The sequence below is a fragment of the Hermetia illucens genome, chromosome 1 (genome assembly GCF_905115235.1).
Source record: "Hermetia illucens chromosome 1, iHerIll2.2.curated.20191125, whole genome shotgun sequence".
Taxonomy (NCBI): domain Eukaryota; kingdom Metazoa; phylum Arthropoda; class Insecta; order Diptera; family Stratiomyidae; genus Hermetia; species Hermetia illucens.
This window is the reverse complement of record NC_051849.1, coordinates 183,893,669-183,911,201: the sequence shown is the minus strand read 5'-3', so window position 1 is coordinate 183,911,201 and position 17,533 is coordinate 183,893,669. Positions and strand designations below refer to the sequence as shown.

At 41.0% G+C, this 17,533-nt stretch overlaps 1 protein-coding gene across 1 annotated transcript in view; it reads right to left on the bottom strand.

Annotated features, from left to right (window-relative positions):
- LOC119646940 (lachesin) overlaps nt 1–17,533 on the bottom strand; it is a 182,025-nt gene that overhangs the window by 595 nt on the left and 163,897 nt on the right. The gene's annotated exons all lie outside the window — the stretch shown is intronic.

The following is a 17,533-nucleotide window of genomic DNA, read 5'->3' as shown; positions in this document are numbered from 1 at the left end:
TTTCTCATCTTTTGTATTTCTTACAGTAGTGATTTTATAAATTTCCTCGATTTAACTACTTTCAAAATTTTAATTGATATTTACAATAATTTAAGGTTTTGTTTAGTTATTATTGTTAGTTTGACTGTAAAAAATCCTCGCGGTAATCGTAATATAATCTTAAATGTTTTGTTCTCATTTGTCAGCTTTTGGTAGCTTAAAATTAGTACTTTCTTTGTTGTATATGGTTGTATGTATATTGTCGTAAGTATGTGCTTCGTTCTACACATCGAGAAGAATTCGATAGTCACAGAAATTAAGTAGATTGAATTTGTTTGTAACGTTTTAAAACGGAAAATAACTTATCAGGTACACCCCCTGGATAACTACAAGTAGTACAGCCAAACCTCATCCAATAGATAACTTGGTATCAATATAATGGATAAACATAATTATGTATTTTAACGAACATAGTTCACACATACATATTTATTTAACTACACTCGGTAATGTTTTTAGTAAAATACTGTAGGAAAAGTCAGGTTCACAAGCTGGAGATTGCTAGAAAGAGGACAAAGGTGAAGGACAAAAACTTATACGAGAACCTCTGGAATTGTAACTCTCCAAGTTATAATAAATCACCCGCAATATCTACGGCGCGATTAGAGAGAAAAGATAGTACAGGAACTCCCTTATTAAGAGAAACTGGTAATCTGTCTATGGCCAGCCTGCCGGTAATAATGTTGCTTAATTCCCCCAAAATAAGTGAACGGAAGGCTCCACAGAAGGAAACTTTAGCCGCAACAGCGAGTGGACTACAGGGTTGCCTGTCAGAAACTTCTCTTCCGCTACCATCATTAAAAGCGAAAGAAATGGAAAAAGATCCATACAGCCTGGGCACCGTGAAACTAGGAAGCGCCCAGCTGATGATATCGGGAAGCACTGCGAAAGAGGGCGAATTTTTTTGGGAATGAGGACATGGGCGTTGTTACGTTACCAAGCGCGGCGATATCCAGAGAAATCTGATGCAGGAAGACAAGCTGGTAATTCCGGCGAAATCCACCCTGAACAAAGCAGACTCGTCAGTTAACGTTGATTTTCACATTAGACTACATTTATGTCTACAAACATAAAGGTTTGTCAAATTAACCTGCATGTCAAAGCCTTCTCCTATCTACTGGCAGCAAGGCTGATAAAGTTGCAGAACTGACATTACATGTTTCTGGTCCAAGAGCCATGGGTTCGTTTTAACGCTTTAACTTTAAAGAATTGGATCAATAAAAGGACAAAGGTTATCCTCGATGAGAGATCCTCGAAATCAAGAGTCCGCGTTCTGGTCTCAAAATTGTTAGAGGCAACCATGCTGAGTCAGTTCTCTTCCCAGGACCTAGTTGCGGTCAACTTACAATACCAGGTTAATAGCAAAAGCAGAATCGTCATAGTTGCTGCTGGTTACTAAACCTATGATTCTTTGTGTCCTCCGTCGATGTAAGAGCTATAGGATCTGGTAGTGTAAGCAGAATCAAATGGTCTTGAACTGTTAATAGGTTGTGATGCGCACGCTCAGCATATTTGTTGGGGCAATAGCAAATGCAATCCTAGAGAACAGAAGTTGTTTGATTTTATCATTTCAGCTGAACGTAGTGTACGCTCTTACGTTCGTGGAACTAAAAAGAAGTGGTGTAATTGCACTATAAAATTGTTAGAGTTGATTAGACACTGGCGAGCGCTAAACAAAAACTCAGGTACAAATCACCATTACTTGGAATTTAGTCTGACTATTGCAGGCGAATAGTCGAGTTAGAAGCAAAACCGCTTTGGAGGACACCGTGAGGGACTGGAAGGTGAAAGATAGACCTCAGGCTGTGCAGAGTCTTTTAAGGATGAGTCGACCAAATTGGACTCTCTTAGAAAACTGGATTGAACTATCACGAACTTCACAGGTGAGTCTATGCAGATTCTCTTGGAAGTACACCGCCTATGGATCCGATTTGATAGGATCCGTGGCGTTGGCACTATAAAATGAGCATAATATGAGGGACTAGAAGGCGAATTAGAGACTTGCAAGGTGTGCAGAGTCCTTAAAAGGAACGATTAGACCAGGTTGGACTCTTTTAGAAAACCTGATGGTACTTTCATGAACTCCTAACTAGAGTCAATATAGACCATCTTGGAAGTACACTATTGGGGGGAATTCGTAAGAGAAACATCAGGGGAAGAATTGGTGGTTCTTGCCTTTCAACACAAAAATACTGAAAGGGAAAACGATAGAAGAAACAACTCTGAAATCCGAGTATGCGATGGAGGTGTTTGTTAACATTGAAGGATAATTTGACTGCGCGCTTTTTCAAAAGCTCTCTCATACCGCCTGAAAGCATTGTCTTAATAAAACTTTAATTAAGAGAAAAATGCTCTGTGCTGAAGTGAGGGTTGATCGCTATCTAACAACGGTAGTGACGAGAGGCTACCCTCGAGGTGGTATGCTATCGTCACTTCTGTGGAGTGTACTGATCCACTCATTACTATGCGGTCTGCAAAAGCTGCCAATACCGACTCAAGGTTAAACGGATGACGTGGTTGTGTTAGTTACTGGTCGAAGGCTAGGAACTGTGTGTAGAGATACGCAACGCGTCATTGGTTTGATTGAAATATCTGGGAGTTATTCCAGACAAGAAGTCTCCTTGGAACAGACATATAAAGATATAGATGAAACGACCTCTTGCAGATTATGGGCTATGTATGCGGACCTTTGCCTTGCGATGAAAACTAAGGCCTCAGGTATTAATGTACATATACGTTGCTATCATTAGGCCGATATTCGCTTATACATAAATAGTGTGGTGGGTTAAGGTGAAACGAAAGAATTTTCGCTGTAAACCAGTCACTCAGCATTTAGAGAGTTATTGGGAGAATTGAATCCAGTTTTCGCAATGCCTTCTTACTCTAGGATCCACATACATCTATTTGGTAGAAGATATGAATTCTTGATACCTAGAGAAACGAACTAAAAGATGGTGGATATGCTGACCTATTCTGCACCGATGGCTCAAGACCGAGCACCATGGAACAATACACAACGGTCTTTCAGACTAAACTGTACGGAATCCTAAGGGCGGCAACCTGGGTCATTGACGAGCGCTTGAAGGACAGGCGCATAGTAATCTGGCCGTATTCAAACTGCATTAGGGGCGTTGAGCAGTCCTTTGATAACCTCAAAAATGGTTTAGGAATGTAGAAACCGATTGAACTATGTTTCTAGATTCAACATTGTGGAACTACTCTGGATACCCATTCATTGTGGTGTAGAAAGAAATGAGATCCCGGATGCTCCAGGAAAAGAGGGTTTATATGCCCTACCATAGTTCAAAGCCAGATAAAGCCCCCTAAGATGACGGAATGCAAATTGGGATCTTAAATTGTATTCGAGCAGAACTCTATACCCAAATTTATAAACTTGTCGTTAAAATGTCTTAGATATGAAGACAGAGACAAGGAAAGCTTCATCGGCCGGGGGAACTGTCGGTCCTTTTTGACGTTAACGACAGCAAATGGAAGGAAAACATTCCTACATGAAAGTTGCAATATTGACACCTTTGCGAATATTTGAATACCATTTCACTTTATAGGAAAATTCTTTCAAGGAATAACCTTTCCCACATAGCTTGCAAGGTGGTGACAGTAGTTCGACTAGGGGAGAAAACAGTGTGGAAAAAGTTTCAATGAGAAGTAGTTAGCAGATTTCCTAATGATTTATGCCTGTAGATGCTTTCGACTACCCCAAGGGTTTCTATGGTTATCGTTTCACACACTTGAACACTTTGCTCTATTTGCCTCTTTAAGGTGACTTAGTAATTGCTTGTATACTTTTTCTCGATCGTGACAAGTGTAGCGCTACGTGAAGTATAAATGTGGATTTCGATTATCTTGCCCCTCATAATTCCTCTTCCAGGTATATGATTCCGATATGAATCTCTGTTTATAGCCATTTCGTTGTCTATGTACCGGAGGTGGTGATACTATAGCTGACATGGAAGGCCGCGAAGTCAAAATGGAAGATTCGTCGAAATTTTTTGAATTGGTAAAGCCACACTGGTGGTGGTGGTGCTGCAGCTGACAGTTATGCTGATTCAGTTAGGAACCTGATAGCCATAGCTTACTGCCAGCTTCCATGTCCAGAAGAGCACCTAGCCGTGAAAACTCATCCGCATATTGGTGGACCACGGAAATTACCGGGCTGCGGAAGCAGTATTGTAATGGACCGTATTGTACGGGGATTAGTCCCCGAACATGTCATGCCGGTTAATGACAACAATGTCGAAAGCACCGAAAATGATCCACTTTTCTCTATAAAAGAGCTCGAAGATAAAATCTCTTCTGTGAAAAATAAGAAGGCGCCAGGACTCCGTAGTATCCCGGCGAAAGTATATAGTATAAACTGGTATTCTACCATTGCCCAGACCTACTTCGGTGCATTCAACGTTTGCCTGAAAGAGGGCATTTTTCGTTATAGAAGGTTGTGCTGGTTAACAAAGCGAAAGCTATCTACTCAATAACGACCATTGTATATGCTTCCGAGGAACAGCTTCGCTGAAACGATACGCACTGCTGTTCTATTTTAGACCAGAAAAATCAATAGTATCATGTAAGTTGTGAATGCCCCTGGTTCATCAAACTGAGGCACACAGCCGCTGATTTCAATGAATAGCTCTTGTCGTACCGGTTGATGTGAGAAATGCCTTTAATTCCATTAGATATAAAGATATGCTAGCCACGTTCATTCCTTCCACGTGCCGAGATATCTCTTACAAATATCGAGGGATTATCTGGTAGACCGATTCATGCCTTATGAGACGCTAGAGGGATAGACGAGGATGGAGATCATATCGCGGGTAGCATAAGGATCCATTCTTAGTACAGACCTCCGGAATACTTTCTACGATAGTCTGCTAAAATTCGACATGCCGGAAGATCTGCCTCAGTTGGGTTTTGGCATTCATCTTTCGGCAGTTCTTGCCGGAGACACAGGCATAAAGTAGACTTGGCATAGTGACGCAGCGTATAAGTGAATGAATGATTGTTCATGCCTTTCGCTGGAAAAAATAGAAACTAGAATTGTGACCCGCTCTCAAATTAATCGGTGAGTTGATTATACAATCAAAACCAGTGCCCTACTCGAAGATAAAAAGCTCAAGCAAATGAAAGCACCAGACAAAGCTGCAAAAAGAATCGACTAATGTTGAACAATGGGGGTTCCACATCTGGCAGGGCATGCCGTCAACAACTTTGTACAGCTCTCTCCAGACAGTATTGCATCACGCTCGGTTTCTTTTTGTTGCGACGAAGATTGAGCTCGATTGGTGGAGGGACCAGATAGTAGGGGGTTCTTTAAATTGACCGAACCCTTCTTCCAACCCTCCCCCAGTTGGTAAAAGGAATTCCCTAAATTGAAGGCTCCTTAAGGCTGGAGAGTAGGAAGGCTTACCCAAAGTTCTGCGACGACGGGGGTTTTTTGTTGATGGGCCGACAGTGTACCCTGACCAGAGCCCAACACTGTGTACACAAATGCTTCACCTACCCTACCCTACCGACACATAACCTAATCTTATTTTGACTCTCCCCCCTCTGAAACCGTTAATGCTAATACCACTGATAAATCCATGAGAGTAGCGTGTATTCCACCGTAGGATATTCATGGCGTCGTTGTTGTCAATTCCTCAGATTCGTTCACAGTCTGTCCCTTGTCCTAGGAAATTTCCAATTTGATTCGAAAATGTTTAATCAATTATATCTCTCCTGGATGTTTTCAGCTGCAGCCTACACTATCCCTCATAGCTCTCTTCGTATGTTCCTCTTTGTTAATAGATGACCCAAATCACAGGGAACCTTGTTGACAATTCCATCAGGAGGTATCAAGATAATTTCAGATTTAGGCTATTAACAATGAAATAGTTATTTTCAGTAAAAGAAGTACTTGAGGAAGACTGTAGAAACCACGATTATATCAATCGTAACATACTTTATAGAAGAATCATCCAACCACGAACCCGAACGAAACAAGTCCCATTCAAAAAATTTAAGTGGAAGACCAACGTGGACCGCGCAAAAACGGTTAAGTTTTCAATGGAAGCAAGTCTCAAAAGGGAAGATAATTTTGTATTCAATCGACGCAGATAGTAGATTGCCACTAAGATTTTAAAATTGGGGGACGCGGTTATTGATCGAAACTACTGAAGGGGTTGAATCTGCAAGGAAAAGGCTAGATTCTGAGAACTTTCTGTTGTTGTGATTACAACACTTTTTCCGTAGCAGCAGGAGAATAGACTTCAGTTAACGCTCTGATCTTTGGGGTGACTGCAGAGGAACTGGGGGGAATCTGAACGTATTGGATATGAGGAAGCTCCGGGAATGGGCGGGATTTTGGAACGAGTTGGCTGTTAAAGCCAAGCTCCAGCGGTTCACCAATGCATTCGAGTTGTGAATCCTAAGAGGAGTATTTCCCGCCCGGCGGAAAATTCAAAATTAATTTCAGTTTTCGAAACGTCTATTTGTCTTCAACATATTATGAGGACGATGTTCTCAAAGAAAATATACAATAGGCTGTTCCCATTCATCGAGCTTGCGGGTGGTTGGAATAACAATATGAACTTCGTCGGGAAAATTCTATTTTCGCGTGTCAAATGGTTGGTTAATTGGTTTTGAAAACACTTATGGTCATTGTAGTCGCACTGAAGGATGTAGAACGTGCCATCAAATCACGGTTAAGTATGGTTTAAGTGGATTTGGCGGACGAAGAGACGGTTTTCAGTACCAATCGCATGAAAAGCAATACTGTTGACATTTGGATACGTTACACTATGGAGAAAGAAGCAAGCAAAGGTTAGCTCATCTCTAGCAAAATGATGCCTTCAACGATCGTAGTCGCCGGCTCTCTATCGCAGAGAGGTAACATACAAGCAATGGACACTTCTGTGAACCGACGAAGGACCAATTCGGCATACCGGTCAATCAAACTGAGGCTGTGCGTGTCATTTTAGGAATAATGTCCTTATTCTGCCAACAAATGAAACACATTATCTCTATCAAAAGAGTGGGGCGAACCCGTTGAAAGTGACTGCAAGCTAAATAGGAGATGCAACGAAGGTTGGTTAACAGTCGCTGAGCCCATACATCATCATTGACAAAGCACAGAGAATTGAATTATCACTTGTCAGAGTTCCAGGGCAACAGGAAATTACGGGGCAAGGTAGTTATAAGAAGTACTTGCATCAACTGCCCCGAATGTGCTGCTACCCAAGGATTCGGAGCATATTAGATTCCATTTGCAGATGTGAGAGAAGAGGATTAAACTATTTTCTCAACGCAGACATCGGACCCTACAATATTGCAGGGGAGATGCTGAGGTCAAAGGTGAATTGGATCGTGGTAAGCGCTGCAACAGTCATTATCTAAAAGAAATTGTAGGAAGTGGAGCGAGCCGGAAAAGTGTGTCATTTTCGTTATTTCCTCCTAACCATGCTAGAGTATTTCCCTACCCTTATTTTGTACCTAAATTTTATTAAAAAAACAAAAAGGAGGGTCTTAAATCTTCAAATGGCTTCTTGAAGTTAGGACCTTTAATATCACCAGCAATTACAAGGAATATAATAGTTTCAAAACATATTTATGGAAAATTTTGGGTGTGGTAATATAGGAGACACCAGTTGGCTGAGGTTTTTAAGAATACTACTCGCGGTAACAACAATATTGATATAATGGATATACCTGATAATCACAAAATATTTCTAAATTTACGGCTTTAATGCAAAACAAAACTACAAACTTACTAAGATTTCATCCCTTATTTTGCTCGTTTTCCATAGCGAATAGAAGCAGGATAAAGACCTTATTCTGAGTAATTTTTGCGGAAAATTTATGTAATTTACCTGACAAGATTTAAGTAATTATAAATAAACCATTTTCATTGAAACTTGTTCAATCTATTTCAAATTTACAATTGTACACATTTCTCATAAGCTTCAAAGAATTTATATATAAAAACTTTTCCGGAAAATAGAGAATGTTTAATCAGCAAAGGAATTTATTGTATTGTCGCAATTTCCTATTTTAGTTTCAATTAGTATTTGATATGAATGGTAAAAGTCACCAAATATCAAGCTATCAAAGTTTCAAGAATCAAAATAAATAAATACGAATAATGAGCCCAGGTATATTCTGTAGTGTTCTGAATGGGGTTCTGTTCATCAAATAGTGGAGTCCGCTGATTTGACTTATCATCAATTATGTAGTTCCGGCCATAAGCTCATTAAATCATTATCGATAATAACTGAGTCCACGCAAATAACGAAAAACATGTCAGAAGTTATTAATAAAATTTCACATAATTGATGATTCCGCACTTCCAATGCGTCGATGAAATCCTTTGGGCGAATTGGCGCCCATGAAATCCTGAAGTGTAGTATGCGGTAGTTTGCATTTCCCAACTAAATATTTACAAACAGCCTAATGATTCGTATAATTTGCCTTGCACCTATTTAATGGTTATTTGGATGTGGTTGCGCGATATAATGAGCATTAGGTGGAATTTACTACAGCAACGAATTACGCGGGGCCGGGAAAATTATTAGTAAAATTGGGTGCTAATTGCATTTGAGAGCAAGTAATATCCATTGTAAATAGCGGAATATTTTGATTAGAGATTAGCGAAATGCATGAGCGTGGAAATCAATGGAAGAAAATTGATTTCAGCCATTCGATATTCCGCAATTTATGGATTTGTTTTGATAAGATTTTTGGATTAAGGGCTGGCGGAGTCGAAAAGGCTTGATTTATTGTTAGGCTGAATGAACCAAAAGCCTGCCCGGCAAACATAATGGAATCAATAGCTTCCATCCACAAAACAAACTCGAATTGCATTATCAACTAATGAGGAGTGGTTTTGCAGGGAATTCAACATGGGCGATATTCAATGAAATCCATTTCATCAAAAGCTAGAAGATAATTTCTAGGTATTTCAGGCAATAAATGGGATGGATTTAGAATTTTCGGTAGAATCAATTTTTGGATGAGGGATACGAGCTTCCACTCAATTTGATTTTCAGATAATTCAATAAATTCAGCTTTCTGCTTCACCAAAATACTAATCTTCCAAATAAATTCAAAAGGGTAGTTTACGGCATTTATACCTTTCAACTTAAAGATACTAATTAGAGATTTTAAAAAAATTCCCGAGAGGCACCAGGGTAATTGAATAAATTCGCAAGTTCTGTTGAAACCCAAGTGGGTTTTTTTAATCTTCATCAACTTTTTTAAGAGAAGTGTGATTAACACCGAATAGGTTACAGTGGGTGGGTCACAACAGCGGAGTGACTACGTGCGTGCAGAGTCAGAGATCTGTCAAATGAAGTTCGATACACGGACTTGTATGAAGCAATACACAACAAGTCCGATGCGCAATGCGGCACATAGAAAAGTTCGGAAAATTGAACTTTTGCGATGTGTGACAGATAATAGTTTGTTGATACTTGGCATCATTTCCAATATGGCGGCGCTTTTCGTTTTCGGCAGTTATTGTTGAATGTAATTAATTTGAATGGATTCGTTTTGAGAAATGCGGAAGGCATTATTTGGATTCCATGTGCTAATTATTAATGTCATTTGCAAAAGTCCCATCGTTACCATTCATAAAAATTGAATTTAAGCCGGAGGTGTGTGCAGTCTTAGTGGCCTTTAATTATATCAATTTCATAACATAAAATATAGGAAGATGCATACATTAATTGCATAAACTTGAAGACTATGTACAATGCGGTGATTTTGTGCGCGTACAATTGACTTGCGTACATATTCTATGTTATGAAAATCATACAATTATGATAAATGCCACTAAGAGTCCACATACCTCCGACTTAAATTCAATTTTTACGAAAGGAAGCGGCGGGACTAATGCAAGCAACATTAATAATTAGTACTTGCGACCGAAATAGTGTCTTCCGCAGTTCTCAAAACGACTGCATTCAAATTAATTACATTCAAAAGTAGCAGCCGAAAACAAAAAGGGCGGCCAAATTGCAAATGGCGTAAACTGTCATTAGAACTCTTCACGTCAGCTTCTCTCGTCCACATTCCTCACGCATCGTAATTGTGTTTCCCGCTTTAATCTTTATTGGTGAGGACGATCGAACATTAAAAGATTAAAAACGAAATGTATATTGTGAAAAAGGAAGACGTGGCAAACACTGCCTCAGGCGGGGCGATGATGTAAGCTAGGACTCAGGACTGAATTCGTGCACCTCGGTGTAATTGAAGAGTTGCAATATGCAAAATGGCCGAAACAGAGACTGAAATCGTCCAGAAGAATTTTTGGCACGTCTAGTTTTCCAGTGTTGCGGGCTAGGCAGTACGTTTGGAGGAATGATGACGGCGAATGTCCTTTGCTAGTCGCTGGTCATCACATGGACAACAGACGCAGATGAAAAAGTTCTCACTGCTGCGCCGGCATAAAATTGTCGAAGTCATAGTTGGACAATTGGTATAACTCAGCATTCTTTGGTCTCATTTTTGATTTGACATCACCAGAAAGACCCACTGGTACATATCTAGCAAAATGTCACAATTAAAACCGCCTCGACAATGTATACTACGGACTGGTGATACTTTGATCCTTAAAGCACCTTGGCCACATTGATTTTATCCTCCAACAGGATTGAACCTCGGCTCGTTCTTCCAGAACAACAATTTTTGGAAGAAAAGTGGGTGGATTTCAAACTCGCCGGTTATAAGCCAATGAAATGCGTCGCTTGGTCCATTCTGAATAAAAAGATCCAACGATTTCGACGGACTCGGGGGATGCGTTAAATAAGGGTACGATGGAATATTGTCCCAATGTCATTGACAATTTTCGAAGGCGGTAAGCAGATTATTTTGGGTATACGGTCTCTTTATTATACAGTACCTGCTCGAGAATTAAAAAATAAAAAGTTTTTGCCAATTCTAATTTCTTACAATTTCTAATTTCTAAGTGTTTTTGATAATGACCAAAAAAGTCCGTGACGACGGTTCAAAAAGGTTTCATATAAGATTAATTATGCATATGCATTTATTATAAGACGGGTCCATGGTGAAACCGAGAACTGCAAAGACTCAGGAAATCAATCAGGCGACTTCTTATCGAGCTTGTAAAAACAATAAGGAAGAAGATTGGTTAAACTTCCGGAACTCACAGCGTGAATGAAAGGGGGTCGTAAAAGGTTTCAAACTAGACTCTTTTAGAGCATACTGTGAGGAACTGGAAGAAGAAAGGGAGACTTCCAGGGTGTGCAGAGTCCTTAATGATGAATCGGCCAGATTGGACTCTCCTAGGAAACTAGATGGTACTTTCACGAACTCCAGAGTTGAGTCTGTACAGACTCTCTTGGAAATACACTACCCGGGAGAACAAGTGTCATAAGTGGGAGGAAGAGAATTGGCGGTTTCTGCAAACCCTTTAACACGAAAGTGCAGCAAACAGAATTGGGATACTACGAGAGCGGTTATTACCAATGAAAAGTTGAGCGCTGCTATAATATCATGTGAACGCTTCAAACCCAGCGATGCTAAAGGCGGATATGGAGCACTTAAAGCGACTTCTAAAAAATATTTTCCGTAGATGTCTTGATCTGGGCTAAGTATCTTCCTCTTATATAATAATAATCGTTGGCGCAACAATCCATATTGGATCAGGGCCTTGAAGTGTGTTAGAGCACTTCATTCAAGACCGAAACGGTACACTACAGTATACTGTAGGAGGCAATGTGATCAGCATTGCGCTCGCCCGAGATTATTACCCTGATTTGACTCAGGTACTCATTCACAGCTGAGTCGACTGGTATCCGACGTCAAATCACGATACAAATCCCACTGCCACCAGTGAGATTTGAACCACGACCTTCCGTACGATAGTCTTGTGCTCTAACCACTCAGCTATCCGGACACCTCTTCCTCTTGGCAGAAGGTTGAGGTGGTCTTCATACCTAAACCTGGAAAAGGCAATCAATCCAATCAATCAATCCAAAGAACGTCAGACAGATCAGCTTAACATAATTTTCGCTGAAATGTCTGGAGACACTAGATGGGAGTCACATTCGTGAGAAAGCGCTAAGGAACGTGGAAAGCCCTGTTAGTCTGCTCTTCACTATTTGTTTTGCTTTGATTAAGTGGATCTTCGCTATGCTAACGACGAGATTGTTTTAAAGCGGCGAAAGGCTGCCCTGAAGCAGGTGTGCTATCGCCTATTCTGTCGAGTATGTTGTCCGACTCACTACTATGCGAACTGCCAATGCAAGCCCGAGCTTATGCAGATGACGTGGCTGTGCAAGCCGTAGAAATACACAACGCGCCGTTGATTTGATTGACAGTTGGTGCCTCAGGCATGGGTTTTCAGTAAATCCAAATAAAACCACAGTTATATATAATTTACAAAAAGGAGGAAACTGAATGATCTTTGCCTTCCAGAGATGAAATGAAATATCTGGGAATTATTCTTTGCAAGAAACTTCTTTGGAACAGATGTGTAGAGATAAAGATGAAATGAGCTTTCACAGCTTATGGGCTGTGTAGGCGGACCTTTGCTTCGACATGGGGACTTAGGCCTCAGGTGGTAATGTGGATATAGTATATATCGGTAACATTAGGCATCCGTAGTGTGGTACGTTAAGGTGAAACGAAAAGTTTTGTTTTGTGAACTAGCCACACTGCAAAGAACTGTATGCCTGGATATCACCGGTGCCATAAGCAATACTTAATTTGCAGCCCTTGGATTTATTTATTCAGACCGCTGTAATCTGAGAAGTTCATATACTAATTCGATTAGATCTGTAGGGAAAAATGGACGCTGGGGCCACGAAGCGTTAGGGGAGTTATTGGGAGAACTTAATCCTGATTCTCTGAAGTGTATGCGATCCTAAGGACGACAACCAAGATGATTGACGAACGGTTAAAAGGAAGGCGCATCGCAAATAGCGATAGTGATGCTGCGAAGGCGTTGAGCAGTCCTTTGATCATTTCAAAAATCGTTCAGGAATGTAGAAATCGATTGAACTCTGCATGATTTCTTTCTTCGGCAAAGAGGGGGAACCGGGTGGGAAATGACGCCAATGCCAGGGTAATGGTGGCGAGTACGATGCTCACGTGTTTAGACATCGAATATATGCCAACTTCCCGGCGCCCAGGCTGCAAATAGAACCTTTGCTTCGGAATCAGTATTGAGGTGCATCATCACAGCGCTTTCCCTATACGCGGAACGTCACGAAGGTAAACAACAGGTTCATCGAAACCCTTCTAGCAACTGGAGTTGAGCGTTAGAACACTTTCGACAGGCGCTACGAACCTTGTAAAGGCAACTTGCGGGGCTTCTATAATCGGTGACACTCAGCTATGGTAAGCGTCTTATGTATTGACGGACGGTGGTAATTGCCAACCGCTATTTGCTTCAAGTGCACTTGCCAGGTAGCATCCAAAATCTCATCTCATGCATATAGTATTCCACCGAGAGACTGTAATATGGCATACAAAGTCCCGGAGAGAGTAAAATGAGCATTTAACTCGTTCCATAGACACAAGTCTGTGAGCCCGGATGATATCATTTCTGCTCTACTAATAGAGATAATGGATGAACTGGGTCCACATATTCGGAATATATACCGTACATATCTAGCAAACGTATTATGTGAAGGTGATATTTATTCCAAAACCAGGGAAACCCACTTTCAAAAAGCTTCCTACCGATCTGATCCTTCACATGCTAGAGTGAAGAAAAATCCACATATTGGTCGGCATAGCCGTGTTAATTACCGGCAAGTTCGCGGGCACAGTATGTTACCGTTTGAATGCAACTCTGCATGAAATCCACAGACGGTGCCTCCGCAATGACCTCACAATGAACTTTACGCTAGGAAGACTGGACTAGTGTGTTCACTAGGAATGTCAGGTGAAGTAGATATACACTACCCACTTTAACAGGGGCGGAAATCCAGCAAACAGTCAAATATTTAGGAGTACATCTCGACACCAAGCCAACGTGGAAACACCATATCCAGGAACAATAACAGAAATCCTGTAGACTGCTCTGGTGTTGTAGGACTGCAATTGGTCAGAGCTGGGGACTTTCACTAAAACGGATTTATTGATATATACATCCATAATAAAACCCTGTGCATTGCCTGTTATCAAGACTGAACCTTATTAACAGCAGGAAGTTGCAAACACATATTCAGAGGCTCGGTTGCCTAAGTATTACTGGAGAAATCAATATTACCTTGACCGCGGCACTCGAACCTATGCTAGATCTACGCCCCCCCCCCCCCTCCCCATTCACTTAGCGGCCAACCAAAGTCGGATATGGAAACCTTAGTGGACATGGCTCCTTGAACCACCCTCTGGAAACGATTGAGGTGGTGGTTTCGGCTATATGCTGGCAATGTGAGGATCAGGAAGAGACGGTCCTTCACTTCATATGCAGGTGTCGGCCAGATCTCAGACGAAGATCCTTCCGCCTCTGGAGAGTAATATCAGGTTTACGAAAGCCTAAGAACGCTATAGGCGGGAAGCCATTGGATAGGCGATGTACGTGGTTAATACAATAGAGCAATTCAAAAGTTGTTGAAGCTGGTCTCAAACTTATCACTTGAACCTTTTGGAAACAGTTTACAAGAGAGCTTCATATTTCTATCACGGAAGGTTTCTTAGTTCAAATCTGAATTTGAAGGATTCATATTAAGCTCTTCCTTTTTATCAAAATTCTTGCAATTCTGGCCGATGGATTAGAGAATTAACCAACTGAGTGGCGGCGAAAATAAATCTAATGGATACGGGATAATAGACAAATTAAATTATCTCTGGAAAACAGTAATTGAATAAAATATAGTTTAATTGAATTGAAATATAAATAATATGAAAGTAGGCCTCGAAAATAAAATCACTACTTATGCAATCTAATTTTAACGTCCAGATATGCATTTCCCACTACCGAGTATGAATTTAGAAGTTCATTTACCTACGTGGCCAACGCTCCTTCATTATTAACTACCCCAATCTGATATTGCAACGTTTTCAATGCGCGCAATATCTAATGAAATCCATTATCCTGAAAGCTGTAAAATAATTTTCCAGACACTCTCGGTCACGAATAATGGAGATGGATACAAAATTTTCAGGATACTCTGTAGCCTCTGTTGACTGCCATCCAGTGGAAAAACGCCTCTTTAATGTAGCTTATCCTGTCGCTAGGACAACCTCACTGCCTCGTCCCTTTCCATGGCGATTTGTTGCTAACGTACTCTGTACATGAAATATGTGTTACAAACTAACCAGATTAAATCGTCAACTGCATCTGAAAATTGAGACCGTGAATCCCAAACAGAAGTGAATTATAATATGCGTGTAACTTGCGGCGGTAGTCAGAGGCAGAAGCACAGTTCGAAAATGGGACGTCGGAGAGAATGTTATCAACAGTGTCCTTATAATGACAACTGTTACGACTGGCCTTGTAGTGAAATTAATTAACTTTTGGCTTTAATGTTCTGAGTAAATTATTTCAATGTGATATCCAGCCGGAATTGTAAGGACTAGGGAGACATAAACGTTACAATGCAGTTATATAGTGAAATTGCATATGTGCGTGAATGCAATCATGGGCATTGACTGAATTTTCAAAGTAATAATGTTCTCTATAATACATTTAAAATTTAAATCGGTAGGTTCCGAGCTCTCACTCACAATCTACTCCACTGCTTATGTTTGCAGACTACCGAACCCAATCCAGTCTGGAGCCGCTAATCCGGTACAGGATTTAGATCCTGCCTCACAGACCATTATTCTTGCGCTCAAAGGATATTAGGCCAATTTCAACCAAACATGCCTAGGTTTCCCCCTCCCCTTATGGGTGGGAGCCGAGTCCGTTTGGAAACATGAGGCGTAGACATCTTAGAACAGAGTACACGAAAGGGGTGGAACCAATTTTTCTCACGTACCCCGATACGCGCCACTTATTTTAACCTCTTTTTCACAGAAATTGACCTCCGCTGCTCCGTGGCGCAAGATATTATACCCCACCCCAGATCATCTCACAGTAGGGATCACGTTGGAGCCGCGGAGCATTTTCGGCCTCTGTGTTTCTCCAAAGCATACCCACCTATGCATGCATGCAGAGTACCGGCTTAAAGGTTGCATCACTACTGAGATGCTCTGATCAATTTTATCAGATTGCATGGAAGGAGATCTCGCTTCCATGTTGTTGCTATCAGCAGGGTACAGAACCTACAATGAAAAGGGAGAAGAAGCATTCGGAGGCTAACATATTTGTAGAAACCAATACCTCGTCAAAGGTAAAAGCTTGTCAATTGGAAAATGACCTTTTCAGATGCAATTGCTATTGAGAGTAAGGAACAAACTTCTCAAGCTGAAATACTACGAAAAGTCAAAGACCAACCAACATTGAATAGCCTGTGTAACGCTCAGCATAACGATTCGTTTTTCTGCCTAAATGTCCACGTGCTTTTCCTCTTTATTTAGGCTTTTGCAGCGGCAAAAGGATAGTATAGGACAAAACGTGGATTGGTACCTTCGAATAAGCATGAAACATGGCAAACGCCTGATGAACATACACCAACAACTCTACTACCCCATCTCCGCTTCACGTGGGTGGTGACCGCTGGGAATTCTCCTTAATGACAAGTTACGGATGGAGAAGGACGAAGGTGAGTCTCCCGCTTCAAAAACGGGGTAAATGGTACCAACTGGTCCCCTAGGATGGGGGACGGATAGGGCTGACAACGCTACATGGAAAACCGACTTTACGAAGCTACGAAAGAAGCATCGAACTGCATAGATTTTCGAACGACGGACCCGGCAACGACAATAACCATTTGTACAATTCCTCATGGAACGTGTTCTCCCTGTACAGATCGAATGCTACCCAGCAGCTACCCTGTTCCAATAGAAGGCTTATCTAATGGCACTACAGGAGGTGCGGAGGTTATATTATAGTGGCCATCCAGTAAACCATGTGCCCGAAGTGGGCGGTGGTTTCTTAGTCAGCCAAAAAATAAAACCTGCTGTTATCGTCTTTGAATACATAAACAGAAGGATAGGCACTCTGCGCTTGCAAAGTATTTAGAAATATAACTCTCCCTCGAAACCGGGATGTGGGGAGTTCCTTGTTAAGGCAAGCCGAAATCGGATATCGGTTATTACGCCATTGATGATGATCATGGAGGTGGTTTTACTTTGTTAACGTTCCACTTCATAGCTTTCCACACTTTCCATCTTTCTAAAAGAAGACGAGCATATAGACAAGGAGGCAGACAGTATTTTCGATAGATTTTATTTTAGACTCAACCCTAAAATAATTTTTTATTGCAAGGAAAAAATTAAAAACAAAAATGCAAAACCTTATACCTAAAGAATATACACAGGCATGAAGATAAGGTTGACCTCAGTGACATTTTCAAAAAACGCCAATTGACCCTACCCCCCTAATCGACTGAGAACCACATTCCCAGAAGGAATCTATACCTTTTTA